This window comes from Abramis brama (genome assembly GCF_963993115.1).
Source record: "Abramis brama genome assembly, chromosome: 18".
Classification (NCBI taxonomy): domain Eukaryota; kingdom Metazoa; phylum Chordata; class Actinopteri; order Cypriniformes; family Leuciscidae; genus Abramis; species Abramis brama.
Window position 1 is genome coordinate 12,146,560 of NC_139980.1, and position 16,484 is coordinate 12,163,043.

The window sequence follows — 16,484 nt, forward strand, 5'->3', positions numbered from 1 at the left end:
ATTTGCCTTCAGTGAAGCAGACAATATCAGAGGAAACAGATCTATGTCTAATGGAATCACATCTCGTAAAGTGACATTAAAGTCAGCAAGTGTCTGTTCACTCTCAGCATGTCAACAAACAACAGGGGCATCTGTTAACAACCCCGCAGCAAATATGAGCATGCATATGAGAAGATGAGTTTATGTTACTTTGCTTGTTGCCTTGTTCAGAAGCTTGAGTATCTCTGTGCAGTGGCTTGTAATCCTGTAATGTAATGATTTTTCATAAAGGGATGTTGAGAATCCTTGTGAAAAAGAAGTGCACCTAATTGTATTGAATTTGCACTTGTATTGTACGTCAAATCTTAAAAGTATATTTAAAAAAAACTACTTGCAGATAATATATTAATGAAATTTCTTTGAAGTTTCTTAACACACGTAAGTACACTTGAAACATTAAAAAGTGCACTTTGTAATACTGTCAAATTGAAAGTTTTACTGTAGAGTACATTTTAAATCAATCTTTTAATAATCTTTTGTCATGCTTTTAAGTACACTTATTTTTGATGTGTTGACTGACATCCTAAAGCAGGTGTTTTATTCAATATTGAAGTTAATATATTTTAAATGTGATAAATTTCAACTTTGTCATTACAAATATTTTACTGATACAGGTAACACTTTATTTCACAGTCTCCTTGTTACTTATGTTACATGGACTTGCATGTACGTACAAGCAACTAACCCTAAACAAACCCTATTCATATAGTAAGTACATGTTGTTAATTGATATTACTCAGTACGTAAATGTATAATTACACTGTAACAAGTACACCTTAAAATAAAATTAAACCGTTTATATTTTAGTTTACATTAAATGCTAGTAAATTCGGCAAAACACTGACCATATTTCAAAGACAATAGAAGAAATTATGAAATTGCATAGAAAGTTGTACTTCAGTATAAAGTATACTAAAACACTCTAAAGTTCAGCTAATTGCATTTAATATAAATTCAAACTATAAGACATTTTCATTTAATTGTAATTAGAGTGCAAACATCATCGCACACCTGCAGGTGATAGGTGCGTGGGAAAAAAAGACTATGTAGGTAGGTCAAGTAAAATAAAAAACAAAGAACTCCTGCACACTATCCGTACTTGCAAAAAAGTATCAAAAATTCTTTATTGGCAACGTTTCAGTCTCATGACCTTCATCAGGCACATACAAACATTACAAACTCAATCACATTTAAAATAGTCACATGACCAATCAATGTAAGGATCCATTTGTATCCAATTAGGCTAAGTGATTAAATACATAATTAGCGTCACATCACCATCATAGACAGGTACAAAACAATTGTAAATAGTATCAGCATTTCATAACATCACATTAAATACTGCTTCATCATTCATCCCCCTAGGTGATAAAGTCTGAAGGGTAAAAATCCAAAACAGTTCACGTCTCTGTAAGAGCAATTCAATATCACCCCCTCTAAATGGCACATTCACTTTTTCAATCCCACAAAAACGTAAGGAAGAGACATCGTGATTAAAAGATAAAAAATTAGCCGCAACTGGATAATTTACATATTTTCTTCTAATAGAACTCTTATGCTCACTAATTCTTTGTTTCAATTGACGTGCACGTTTTCCCCACATAACCTAAACCACAGGGACAACGAATCAAATAAACAACATGAGTAGAAACACAAGTAATCACAGAATTGATTATATATTTTTTACCAGTTTTTGGATGACAAAAAAATGATGTTTTAAATGTATTATTGCACTGAGCACAATTCCCACAACGATAGTTACCATTCTGCATAGGACTAAGTAAACTCTGAGACGGCCGAGGACTAACACTAAACGAGCATGTACTAGACGATCTTTTAAATTACGAGCCCGTTTATACACAATTAAAGGAGGATGCTGAAAAATTTCACTCAGCTCAGGATCAGAAGACAGCAAATGCCAATGCCTTTTAAAAATATGTTTTATCGCAGAGGACTTGGGTGAATGAGTAGTAATAAAAGTGAAAGAATGCTTTTTTACCTTTCTTAACAACTCATAACGTGTCTTTCGAAATTATGTATTAAATGCTTCATCAACCCATGCTAAAGGGTAACCCCTATCTAAAAAATGTTTTTTCATGATCTTCGATTTTTCAATAAAATCTGAATCAGAATGACAAATTCTCCTCAATCTATAGAACTGACTCTTAGGCAGTCCTTTCTTTAAAGAAGTCGGATGAAAACTAGTGGCGAGTAAAAGTGTGTTGCGATCGGTCTCTTTTGTAAACAAGGTAGTAATCAAATTTCCATCATTCTTCTGTATCCACATATCTAGGATGTGGACTCTAGAAGAGTCAATTTCCGAGGTAAATTCTAAGTCGTCAATCAAGTTGTTTAAAAAAACAATGTCTGAAAACATTACATTCAGTTCTCTCTTAAGGATATATCTTTCTGTAATAAGTACTCTTTTTAATAAGTATGCTAAAGTGTACTTTTTTTTTTACAAGGGCAATGATAAATAATAAAGGAAATAAGCACAGTTAGATTTGTAAGATCAGCATTATTTTAACAGCTATAATTTCAAGGAGACTTAAAAATGTACAGCATGTTGCACAGTTTAAATGTGTTACATATGACAAGATGTCACCCCACTGGGAAAATCATTTCCACTCACCAGTTGCACAGTATTGTGTTGGATGTCGTTTGCTTCATTGCTTCATATGTCAATAAGCAGCAGTATTCACAAATCAAAGGTGATATGTTAGCTTGTTCATTCAGTGCAATACAGTGATCCATTCCTGTGTTTGTGAAGTTATTGATCTGCCGTCTCTGAGTAATTACTGACTGTGGCTGACTGACTGACCATATGCTGTTTTTACCATCTCTCCCTTTGCATTTCCCATGAAACCATGTTCTTCTGGTAGTAGTAGTGCTGCCAAGCACTTAAACATTTTAAAGGGGTATTGACATGGATTTTTTTCACTTATAATGTTAATAAAGTTTTTGCACAAAACACAAATAAAAATATTCGCAGAAAATGTGTTTATTTTCAACCCACATTCTAACCCTCGGATCCTTAAGGCTTGTCAGTAAAACGGCCACTCTTATGATTACTGACATTATTGCACGTGAGTTAGTGTTTTGAAAACTATTAACCATATAGAACCATCATTTACAGACAGGGCATTATGAAATTGTTTACCTACGTTTTGCCTTGCAGCTACCTGTTGCCTTTTGGCTTGCTTAGTTGGGGACACTTAAAGGGATAGTTCGGCCAAAAATTATATTAAACCCATGATTTACTCACCCTCAAGCCTTTCGGGATGCATATGTCAATCATTTTTTCAGACGAACACATTTTCAGTTATTTTAGAAAATGTCTTAGATCTTTCAGTGGTTATAATGTCAAGTTATGGGGTCCACCTCCTTCAAGTCCCAAAAATGTGCATGCATCCTTCACAAAAGTAATCCATCCGGCTCCAGGGGGATAAACGAAGGCCTTCTGAGGGTAATCTGTGCGGTTTTGTCGTAAAAATATACATATTTAAAACTTTAGAAATGAAAATAACTGGCTTCCGGCAGCGGTCGACGCGCGTTCACGGAGATGGATGCTGGCGTATGACGTAGGACGTAGCGTAGGAAGCGTCGTGACGTAAAGAACTATATGACAAACGCGACAGCGACTACAAAAATCTTGATAAAAGAGAACTGTTATGGAGTGGTATTGCAGAGCAAATGGGCCTTGATGGTGAGTTTCATTTCACTTAATTGCCTTTCATGTACATAGGCTTGTAACATTAAGCGCCATCTAATGTCAGGGAATGAATTTGCATGTTCACTCGGCTCATCGTCAGCGAAAATCGATTGGGTGTGAACACAAAAAACGCGTTGAAAAACGCTGGCGAATAACGCGCGCCGATATTCGTCCCGGTGTGTACGGCCATTTAAACTACACATATCATAAAATAACATACAACATATACATTCCAAACACTCTCACCCACCCCTACCCAATAGCTGATGTCTTGCTCTAGAGGCAGTCCTATGCAAATGTATTTGACCATGTGACGTCCCAGATCCCACAATATCCAGATAAGCTGTTTTTGGAGCTTGATTAAATAAATGCTTTGTTTATAATGAGGAGGAAGTTTTAAGCTATGAAACTTGCAGGATATTTTACTGGTACAAAAACCTCTCATATGTCAAAAGCTCAAGGAAAATTTTATTTATCATGTCATGACACCTTTAATCAAATTAATTACATGATATAATGGCATTCCATCACTTAATATGGGATTTAGCATGGCTTACAGGACATAATTACATTTATTTTTTCATTATATAATTAATTGTACAAAAAGAACAAGTTGTATTGACAGCCCTACTCTCCCTGGCAAAAAGCTCATTGTTCTATTTGAAGGGCAAACGAACCCAAAGGGGAAAACAATATGTATAATTACTCAAATGAGTATTCTCTCCTGTATGCGCACATCTGATGATCATCTGTTGTTTACTTTGCAAAGAAATTTTGGGATTGCATGTATTATGCTAAATCAAATCTTTTTTTTTTTTCCTGCTGATGTCATGGGAAAAAGAAACTAGATTGCCCATCATGTCTTACAGCAAGCAGGGACAGTGGCTGACATGTATTATGCAATGCATCATTATGTGCAGCATTTTAAGTGGGAGCTAGAATGTGTCAGGAGATTAAGGTCCAGAGAGTTTATTGATCTTGCACATACGTGGTTTGAGCAGTCCATTTAAATGACAGGTATATTGATTCTACAATCAATATTGTACAGAAACAGAATAAACAGCTGTTTGTTTTCAAATTGTGTCTAATTTAAGAACAGCATACTACATTGTAAATGCATGTAAAATTATTTCATCTTAATTGGAGACTCATAAGTCCCTGGGTTATTTCGGATAATATTGTGAACTATAGATACGTGTCAAGATATTTCATTGGGTCTATTGCCTAATGAGCAAGCAAAATGTTTGCGCCAAAGCTGGATTTGAAAATGAGTACAAACCAGTGTGCACTACTGGGAGATAGATAGTGATAGACACTATTGTGGTGCATCCTCTGCTTTTGGGAACTCAGTGCCTCTCTGAGATGACGTATTGATTGTTGTGATGCAGAGAGAGGAGGACGTTACTTAATGCAGCAGGGGAAGGAGGGTTCGTTTCGGGAAGATAGAGAACACGTTGTGAATCTCTGTTCTTGTAGCTGAGAGAGATTGCTGACCTCACTATTGAGAAAGAGTGAGTGCTCCGATAAATGATTATGAAAACTAGTGTCCGAAATTAACTTTATAGAGTTGATTGTAAGTGGCATACAGTATATCCTTTTTATTACTTATTTGAATCTATGTCTAATAGCCGACTATTAACCCTTTTCATTTCCGGGCTTCTCAGAACCAGAAGTCATAGTTGGGTAAAGTTCTATAGTGGTGAATGGAAACTACAAAGAATTTTTGTGTTCTCATTTTCTATAATAACAAAAGATAAAATCAGCAAATCATTTCTATGACTTTACAAAAGTGGAAAAAAATATAGAGATATTGAAATGGTGGTCAGAAGAGAGAAACGTCAATTTGCCATCACTTTCTAATGCCATCAGCTGTGGTAGAAAATATCATGCAGCAGCATTAACTAGTTTTCTGAAATTTAATTCCAAGATATTGAAACATAACGTATAGTCTTAGAAATTAACATTCACTTCAAAAAAATGTAAAATCTAAAAAATGGCTATAGTTACAATCTAATAACGGACACGTGTCATGACAGTCTATGAAAAGGGATTGGAGGGGAACATGTCCTGCTCTATAGCAGTATTCAAAGGACACAGAGGAGGCTGTTACGGGCTGCTTCGTATAATCCAAGGGACAAGGAGCGGGACACGGAATGAATGACTATAATACTTTTAATTACCATGAAGAGCGAGAGCATACATCAAACAACTAACATAACAATTAATACTGGACAAGGAACTAAGGAAAACTCAGGGCTTAAATACACAGGGAGTAATCAATGAAACACGAACAGGTGTGAAACATAACTAATAATGACAGGGGACACTGGCACATATTCTAGTCGGTTACAGATAGACTGTCAGTACACTAGTCATTTACAGATACAATTGATAGAATCATTTAGGTCATTTGGTAGCATTTTTCCTGGAGCCCTGGTTAATTTTTTGACCCTGCTGTGTGGACCTTATAAATCTTCAGCTTAAGTGACACCTTGATAGATTGACTGTGAATGTGGCACTTGCTCATGAGCAAACCCTAGACATCTCCACCTGGATGACAGCACACATAAGTCATAGCTCCATGCTGTATGACAGCTGTGGAGGAATGTACTGTCAAACACACTCTGCTTTTTTGACACTAATGTCATAGTCATGTGCCAAGAACTTGCTGTCATAAAGATACAGACTAATGACCATATTACCTTTTGTCATAATGCAGTTGACATTGTTTTTATTTCTTAATAATACTATCAGAGGACAAAATATGTTTGTCCTGCTTTATAGCAGTGTTCAAAGTTCAGAGGAGGAATTTGAAATGATATAGGAGAGAAGTACAACACAGGGAGAGAGAAATAGAGTGATGGACAGAAATGGTGTCTGCCTCCAGGCTCTGTAGTAATTGCTAAACCTGACCGGGTGTGTTAAGGCATCTATCCCTGTTGGGCTGATGCTGGAACTGAGCCGACTTTATTCCTCCAAGCACAAGAGCATTACATTAACTTACAAATACTGGCTCATCTGGGTCATCGCCCTATAAGGGCTGAAAATGACTGAATCGTATCAGAAATACTTCACTAAACAGTTGCCGCAATTTATTGTGGTATTTCAGTGCTAAAACATGAACTTTATTTACTAATAACTACCCATAGTCCAACTTAATAGGCAGCAGTGTTGTCAGTGAAGGAATTCTCCATGCATGCTGATATGTAAATCAATATTTGCCAAAACAATGAAAGATTGCAACGCTGTAGATTTTATTATCATACTATTTTGCTTTCACTGGTAATTAAGCTTAAAGTACACAAATATCTTAAAGTATCTTGATAATTAATGACTCATTATAATCTCTCATGAAACCATGTCTTGTTAGTATTGTAAGCTAAATGAGCAATATGCATAGTATGTGGGATCATCCACTCCTTGATTGTGGCAGATTTATAAATGATTCTGTCATTCAGTCTTTCTCTTTCCCTTTTCGTTACCTGATTTGCATAATGCCTTTAGTGAGCCGAGTATGTTCTTCATCTATAAAGTAAATAAAGCGTATACAACATTTATTTATTAAATAGGGAACTAAAAGTGACATGCCTGTATGATGACCTGGCTGTGACTGTGCATTAAATAAGCTCATTCATTTGTTCAAGACTGTTATATAATACAGAGAAATCTTTGCTTCAAAGATTTTTGCTTTGTCCTCTGGGGAAAATTTCTTATGTGATTCTAGCTATTTAAAAAAAATATATATATATGACTTGATCAAATCTCTGTTAACCTCTACTTCCAGATGGACCTTCCATTTCCCATGTACTGATCATTACTGCAGAGGTGTAAGGAACAACTTCTTTCTCCTCTTGAATAAATCATGCTCAGGGAGATCTCTGGGTGATGACTCATCAATATGAAAGAATGCTAATATAAACCTCATTAGCAATGAGTCACATTATTCAGATATCTTTACCCATCACTACATCAGCAGTATTACGTCTGTACATCTAGGGAGAGGAGTGCAGCAAGTTTCAGTCAGTCAGTCAGGGCTTTTCTGACGGGCTCACATAACGTCAAACATTTTCCAAGTGATGATTTATGAATAGAAGTGAAAGAGAGAGAAAGGACAGAAAATATCTCATCACATGCATCTTTTCTTGAAAGGAAGCATGTTTATATATCACTTTGAAGAATGTATTTGAACATCTTCATTAAGTGGGAGAGTTTGATCTGAGAGTTCTCATTTCATTCTCGCATCAGTATTTCTGCTTTTAATTTCCATCTATGTCTGGTGGGGTTTTACAGATAGTAAAAGTTATACTGTGGTTTGATTGGTATGTACGGTATGGTGGTTATGGTGGTTAGTGCTCACATTTGTTTGTATTTGCTGATGGCACAGAGATTGATCAAAGGAGCTCACTCAATTCCATTGGTAATGACTGAAGGCTTCTTTCATAGTTCTACCAGAAAGACTCGGGAGGCAAAATTACATAACAAAGCATAAATTTATTAACGGCCCAGCAAGCAAGTATTGTGATATAACGTTCTTTGGCGTAGCTCGCAATCCGAGGGTACGGATTCTGAATTTCCTGCCTGAAGATTTCCCGACCCCTTGGGAGGTATGGGAAGGAACCATCCTGGTGGTGGGGAGGATGGAGGTGAATGTTGGCGTCAGCATCTGCGAACTCAGACATGTGTAAGTACCGATCTTTTATACTACGAGTATTAGAACACGATTGGTTAGATGAGAAGGTAATAAGTGACGTAACAATTGAGTCTTCCTGGCAGAACTTACGCTAAAGCCTCCATTTCTTCCTCTCATTTGGCCTTACTTTTAAAGTGTGTATGGTGCACAGCTATAAATACATTTAATGTTTGACTCTCTGTTCTTTTAAGACCCCAAAACAGCACTATTGAATAAAATTAAGTCAATCAAGTCTATTTCTTTCATTTTTTTCTGAGATCTGTCTACATATAAATTTATAGAGATGTTTCAGGGAGTGCACTGTTCAGCAGTTGGGGAAGAGATTGATAGACAAACATACAGACAGACAGGCAGATAGGTAGGTAGGTACTGTAGATAGATAGTGTATATAGACAGACAGGTAGGTAGGTAAGGTAGATAGATAGTAAGAGAATCTAAGAGAATGTGGGCGAATTTAGCAGGTATGTGTGTGCTTTGCTTTAGGGTGTGATGTGTCAGCAAACAGCGACCACACATTCACTTGAGCTAAAAAATATGAACATGGCCTTTAGCTCTGTATATTTGAACATAAAGTATAAAGGTTTTTCCCTGACAAGTCCACTAAATGTAGACCACTATAGCTGCATGAATGTATGGCATGTCAACCATCATCTCTGCTCTAAGTTTTAGACAGAGCTCCTCTCATAGACAGTAGCATTGAGGGATGAAAGTCAGAGATGGCGGCAGAGGGTTGTTCTCAAATTGTAGATTTAATTGGTCCCCTTCGGTCAGAATTACATGCTCATTACCGCCTAAAGTGCAGCACATGGCCCTATTATCATTATGCCCTTGAGCAAAGTGCTTAACCCCAGGTTGCCCCAGGGGGACTGTCCCTGCAATTGTTATACTTTAGATCCATTATTCCAGAACAAAAAGCTGTTGAGGATGTTGAACATGTTGAATTTGGCCTTTAATCTAAGTCCGTTAAGGTTAAGCTAACATCATCAAATTAGTGTTAATCATTATTCCTGATAGAGAGCGAAAATGTTTTCTCCTTAGCTCAACTACTGTTTGTTTGAGATGTTGCATTAATACTCAGAATGATGGTTAAACTCTGGCAGAAGCACGATAAACAAACTCACAATTGGCAAAATAAGCCAGAGATGCTGTGGACTCCTGCGAAACTAGAAGGGTTAGACCAGTTATTTTAATGATAATAAAGTTTATTCTCCATGAAGAAGTTCTTGCGTAGATCTAAATTTGATGTCAGTATGGTGACTGCATACACACCTGGCTTTCAGAAGACACTGGGGTTCAGTTCTTCCTGATCAAGCTGTCATAGAGTTACGGTTCCCACAGTCACTTCAAAGACGCACAGATAGACTCACACGAAACAGACCATTCTGATGAAGGCCACCACACTGCGTTCATGTTCAGCTCTGCTGAGACCTTAAAGCACTTTTTCCCTAGTACTAAATAATAGGCCTACATTGCGTTAAATCCTAATAGGATGGCCTCATTACCAACAGTACATTACAGTCTCTCAATACATTGCAAACACTACACAGACAATGTTTCTCTATGTGTGAAGGTTTTGGCCAGAGGAGGAATTGAATAGCAAGCTTGACTACACAGTACATTTGAGTTCCTCCGCATACATCTCAGAGCTCACAGGCCTACTTCTCGTGTGTAACAAAATAAAGACACTGTGGAGCTCTGGGATTCTGGGACCCTGCACGATCAACTGTACTTACATGTATTAAGTCATCGCCTTCCTAATCTTGTTAATATGGTTCTGCATTGCTGCGCTTATTTTTTTGGGATGTGTTCAACACAATTACTCGCGCTGGGCTTGTGTGGACTCTGCGGGGTTGCATCTCATGACTTTGTGCCACCGGGCAGCATAGCTGACTGGAACAGCGCATGAGTCAGCCCTGTAAATATTTAATAAGAGCTTGGAAATTGAGCAGTGGAGATATTACAAGGGATTTGCTTTGTAGTGCTGTCATCACTCTTAATATCACTGTCACATCCCAGAGACCGTCACCTCTTCAATGCAGCAATGAATCATTCATTTGATGCTTTGAGTGAAGGCGCTCTGAGGAATCGTTCTGAGACTGAGCTTTTTGCAAAGTCGAGTGTATGAAAGATCTATATTTAAATGAATCAAAACGGTTGCTATTTAACACCTGCCTGAACAGACTGTTACTGTGACCCAGATGCCTTTGGGAATCGCTGTGCCTAGTGTAGATCCTTTACTGTGCTGATTGTTCAAAAGGACAGCCATTGTGATTCCACTTTTTTTCTTTCTGGCCATCTAAACATCCTTAAAAGAAGATATATGGACTTGAGATATTAGGCCTTTATTTTTAGAAAAATCGAACGATATTGAATGAGGTTCATGATTATGCACGTTAAGAAAAAAATACCTAATTTCAAAGTACCTTAAATGTGAATTTTTTACTGTATGATATGATTATTGTCTGATAAAATAATCATGATTTCACAATTTCTACAATTATTGCAAATTGACCTTTTATGCAACAACAAAAAACCCCACAAACATATCACAATTTTATTGCACCATTTGTGAAGATATGCCGTTCAAATACACATTGCTGCTTCTAACTGAAAACAAGTACTTCTATTTAAAGGTGCACTGTGTAATTTTTACACAGCATCTAGTGGTGAGGTTGCGAGTTGCAACCAACAGAAGTTATGGTGGCCGACAGGAAAAGATGTAGTCGTCTGAGACAGCAGAGAGTAGCCAGTTCAGCAATGAGGTTTCTTTACAAAGATAAAGAAATTATGTTTACTTAATTATTCAGTATAATGGTATTGTCAGGGTTTCACCAGATCTGCACACTCCGCCCACTCGTTCACTCTCCCCTGATTACTGATTCACCTCACCAGCACCTCATCATCATCAGTATCCTATATAACACCACTTCACCTTCAGATCACTGTCTGGTCTCGTCTATACCAAGACATGCAAGACTCACTCCCAAGACTTGCTTGTTCTACTTACCTGCAATACTCATCTTCAGTCTGTGTTCCTGTTTACCATCTGCCATCACCGCTGATCTCCTTCATCCTCCGTTCACCAGCCTGGTCTACCTCCATCTGCAAAAGACATTCTGTTATTTCTCCAGCTAAGTTCATCAACTCATTACAACATCTGATGGTTCCGTGCTTCTGTTCCAAATAAAACTACTGTTTATTTTACTCACCTGTCTGACTCATCTCTAAACCTGACAGGTATGTTATAGCGAATATTATTGTTACTTGTTCATCATTGTGTCATTGTTTTATTCGCTTGCTTCTTTGCATGAAGAACAACATAGTGACGAAACGCGTCTGTCCGTTTAGAGCTACTGTAGAAACATGTCGGCGCATTTCAGTGTAAGGGGACCTGTGGTGTATGTAGATAGAAATGGCTCATTCTAAGGTACTGTAATAAAAAACATAACGGTTCATTAAGTAAGGTCTACACCACTGAAAACATATGTATATGATATTGCATTTCTGTCAACAGATCCTCCTAAATATCACACAATGCACCTTTAAGTTTCCCGCCACAGAATAAAACATTTTGAAAGATAATTGCGACTTTTTATCTCGCAATTGCGAGTTTATATCCCGCCATTCTGACTTCTGTTCTCAGAATTATGAGATATAAAGTCGTAATTGCGAGTTATAAAGTCCAATTCTGAAGAAAGAAAGACTGAATTTAATTTAACTGAATTGAGATATAAACTCGCAATTCGGAGAAAAAAAAAACTGATTTGTGAGATAAAAAGTCGCAATTACCTTTTTATTCTTAGGTGGAAACAAGATTTCATAGTATACCCTTTAAGTAAATATAAATATAAATAAAAATAAAATATAAATTAAAATATAAATACTATAATATTATGTAAAAATTAACAACTAAACCCGAACTATTAGATTCAATGGCTATTTACTTTCAGAAATAATCATCAGCAGAGTTGTATTCAAACATTTAAATTGCACATTTTTAAGACTATTTTTATACTTTCTGATGATATACTTATGTTTCTACACCAAGTCGTTGTTAAAAATAATTATTTATCTATCTCTGTATAATGACCATTTGTGATTGGTTCCCGCAAATTTGTAAAGGAAGCAACAGAGATAAATGTACAGGTTTCCAGCCTGAGCTGCAGGGTGAAATTAAATTGCTGGCAGATCAGGCTGGGTTTACCCAGTCTAACAAAACCCTACAGTTCCATCAAAATCCTCTAGGGGCTGTGAAACTTTGTTTGGGAAACACTGCATTAGAATATTTTGATGATTCTAATAAACAGTATTTTCTTAAAGGTGTGGTTGATTATGATTTCACTTTTCTAACTTTAGTTAGTGTGTAATGTTGCTGTTTGAGCATAAACAACATCTGCAAAGTTACGATGCTCCAAGTTCAAAGCAAAGGGAGATATTTGTTTTTAAAGAAATTGCTTTTTAAGGACTACAACAGACAGCTGATATTAACTACATGACATTCCTCCCGGGTTAGTGACATCACTAACCCTAGAATTTACATAAACCCCGCCCCCGGAACACGATTTATAGATGATCAAGACAGAATATGCTAATCAATGACTAGAAGATAACTACACATAAGCTACATAAATTCACCAACTAACCATTCAGAAATGTCTACATGTTGTCACTTCTTCTCGAGTCTCTCCATCTTTCTGACTTCGGTTTGAAAATAAAAGGCTATAAACGTTTTTGAGTTTTTCAGTGCATGTCTGTGTGAGGTAAAAGGACACAAGCTCTTGAAGCTCCGCCCCCTGTGCCGGGAGCAGCAGCTCATTTGCATTTAAAGGAACAGACACAAAAATGGTGCGTTTTTGCTCACCCTCAAAAAGTCACAACTTTAACATGCTATATAAAAATATCTGTGGGGTATTTTGAGCTAAAACTTCACATACACACACTGGGGACATCGGAGACTTATTTTACATCTTGTGAAAACCGCATTATACCACCCCTTTAATCAGGGCTGTTTCAGGTCCCGTGACAAATTTTTTATAGGTGGACCTTCTACATGCACTCAGTTCAAAACCCATCTTGCTGCTGAATACAGTAAACGTCACAAGGCAAGCTTCCTCCACTGTACATGTATCATTTTACTGTAATTGCAAAGGGCAAGGGTGACTCTTTCCTTCTTCTGCATTCAGCCCATTAGAAATCCAGTCCAATTGAAAATTCTCTCCAGCCCGGTACCACTCTTTCTTATTCTATCAACCATCATCAAAAATGCATCTGCAAGGCCTTTGTTATTCCCATTATCGCCCCATAAAATGGCATAAAATTGTCTATTACCCTGACCTAATGAGAAAATGTCTGCTTCAGTGGAGAAGAGAAGACATTTATGAAAACGATGGTGCCAGAAATGACGATGAGGAATGATGTCTGGCTAACACGCAACCATTCTTTTGACTCCATCAATCAACATTTATTCAACACCCATAGGGATATAATATACCCTTCTCATGAGGGGACCACCCACTATCATGTCTTCAGTAGATTTGATTAGGCCATGAATACGAAGTAATGCGGAATTGATGGGGCTTGATGCTCATTGAGAGCAAGTAAAACTACAGAGCTGAAGAGATGGAGTGATATCATAATTTCATGTGCATCATTCCCCCTCCAAATCTAATCATCATGCTATCTTTGCTTATGGACAATTTTCCACAGCTGTCCACTTTTGTTGAATGGAAAAAAAACCCCAGCTTGGACATTCTGCTAAATATCTTCTTTTCTGTTTCATGCAAGAAAAACAAATCTTTTATAGTTTTGCATTTTTTAATATAGCTTTAACGGATAGTTCACCGAAAAATGAAAATTATATCATCATTTACTCGCCCTCAAGTTGTTCCTAACTTGTATGAATTTCTTTCTTTTTTTTTGAACACAAAAGAAGATATTTTGAAGAATGCTGGTAACCAGACAGTTGACGGTAGCCATTGACTTCCATAGTATTTTTTTCCTACTATGAAAGTCAGTGGCTACCGTAATTTATTACTCCAGACGTCATTGTCACATGATCCTTCAGAAATCATTCTAATATGCTGATTTGGTGCTCAAGAAACATTTCTTAGTATTACCATGTTGAAAACAGTTGCTGATAATATTTTTGTGGAAACCATTTAACTTTTTCTTTTTTCAAGATTTGTTAATGAACAGAAAGTTAAAAAAGTTTTTTTTTTTTAAAAACAGTTTTTTTAAATTCTTTTGTAACATTACAGATGTTTTGCTGTCATTTCTTATTAATTTAATGCATCCTTGCACAATAAAAATATTAATTTCTTTAAAAACAAAAATCGTACAGAGTATCAAACATTAATTTCTCTCTCTTTTTTTGTTTTTGTTATAGCTCTAAATTTTCAATTTTCGCATAGTCTGTGCAATGCAGTGATATTCATTTAATTGGCTCATTTTCTTAGTTCATCATGTTCTTGCATGACCTTTATAATAACAGTAAACACAGCTACTGAAAAAACAACACTATCAATTAACTGTAAGCTCTGGCTAATCCCTGCTTAATTACTAATCAAACACATATTTGCATATTTACATTATGTAAAACTGAACTTATTGTACTGCAATTGCCTGTGTGTATAAATGACACTGTCTTTGCCCTGTTGAATATTATTCAGGTGTGTGTTATCATGTGGTTTGGCACGTATTCGTCTTACGCGCATATTTCTAGACTACCAGGCAAGTTTAAATGTCGCTGTTGATGACCCTTTATTGTGCTCATTTATATTGATTGCACTAGTAAAAACAGGCAGACGACTGACACATGAATGAATCATTGGCTCGAAATTGATCTGTATCACTGGTATCTTGGCTAGAAATGAATTGCTGCATTAGAGTGCAAACACTATTATCATCACTCAGCCTGCGTTCACTCACATGGGCAGTCAATTAATGCTTTGGTTTGCATAGACCATTAATGTTGATAGAGCTCCCGCTGGTCTTTGGCATGCGTGTCAAAAGAGTGTGAATGCAAGGATGACTGGTGCACAGACCCTGCTCTGTTCTCTGAATGACTGGGATCTTGTCAATCACTGATGTGATTTAAAGTGCATTACCCACACCTCTTGGTTTTCACTGGAATCTTACCTCTCTGCCGATGCTGATCATCCTTTCTGTCTAAGCCATTTTCCTGTCCACCCTCTGAGAACATACTGGTAACAAAATAACAATAGATTTCAGAAACTATTTTGGTCTGTGTTTCCATGGAAACGCTCGGGTGTAAGTTGGGATAGGATTAGGAGGATATTGCCAATTAATGTCTGCAAATATATATTTGCAGACTAAAAAACTACTGTACATAGCTGACTGTTGCAAGGAAGAGATTTCTGTGAATACTTGAATACTTGAATACTTTTGCTAGTTTAACGACGGGAAAAATGGTTGGCGCGCCTGGTGCGTGGTCCAAAAGGGTTGTCCCTATTCTCATAATGAGTAATGGGTGTGTTTTGGGATTTATGTGCGTTAAACCAATCAGAGTCTCATCTCCCATTCCCTTTAAATGCCAGTTGCGCTCGCGCCATGGTAGATTCGTTATTTACATGATGGAATTTGGAATTTGGAATCCTTTTATGTTAAATATTTGCCATGTTTGTGTGCTGCTGTGCGTCCCTGTGTGTTTAATAAGCAGAGTGTACACGCGTTGTGGACCCGCCACATAAAAAAAAAATATTGCACCATTGACTTTAGACCAGGTTTCAATTGGTCAATGGTGCAGTCTATTTCTTTTGCCTCAAAATAGCAACGCACCAACAATGCACCAGAACACACCTCGTTTTCAGACCAGCATGCCCATGGGCACACAAATGGTCACAAATGCATTTGCTATTTAAACAACGTGGCGCAGGACGTGAAAATGATAACTGCGTCGGACTGAAACTAGCAAAAAACACGTGCGTCACGCTTGGCGCTGCATTGCGCTGGGTGTATGATAGGGTGTAAAATTATTGATGAAACATGAATTTTGTGTGAAAATATTTGCAAAGAGCTTTTATC

At 37.0% G+C, this 16,484-nt stretch overlaps 1 protein-coding gene across 1 annotated transcript in view; it reads left to right on the plus strand.

The window, feature by feature from the left end:
- Positions 1 to 16,484, plus strand: part of kcnh5a (potassium voltage-gated channel, subfamily H (eag-related), member 5a) — an 87,488-nt gene that overhangs the window by 40,384 nt on the left and 30,620 nt on the right. The gene's annotated exons all lie outside the window — the stretch shown is intronic.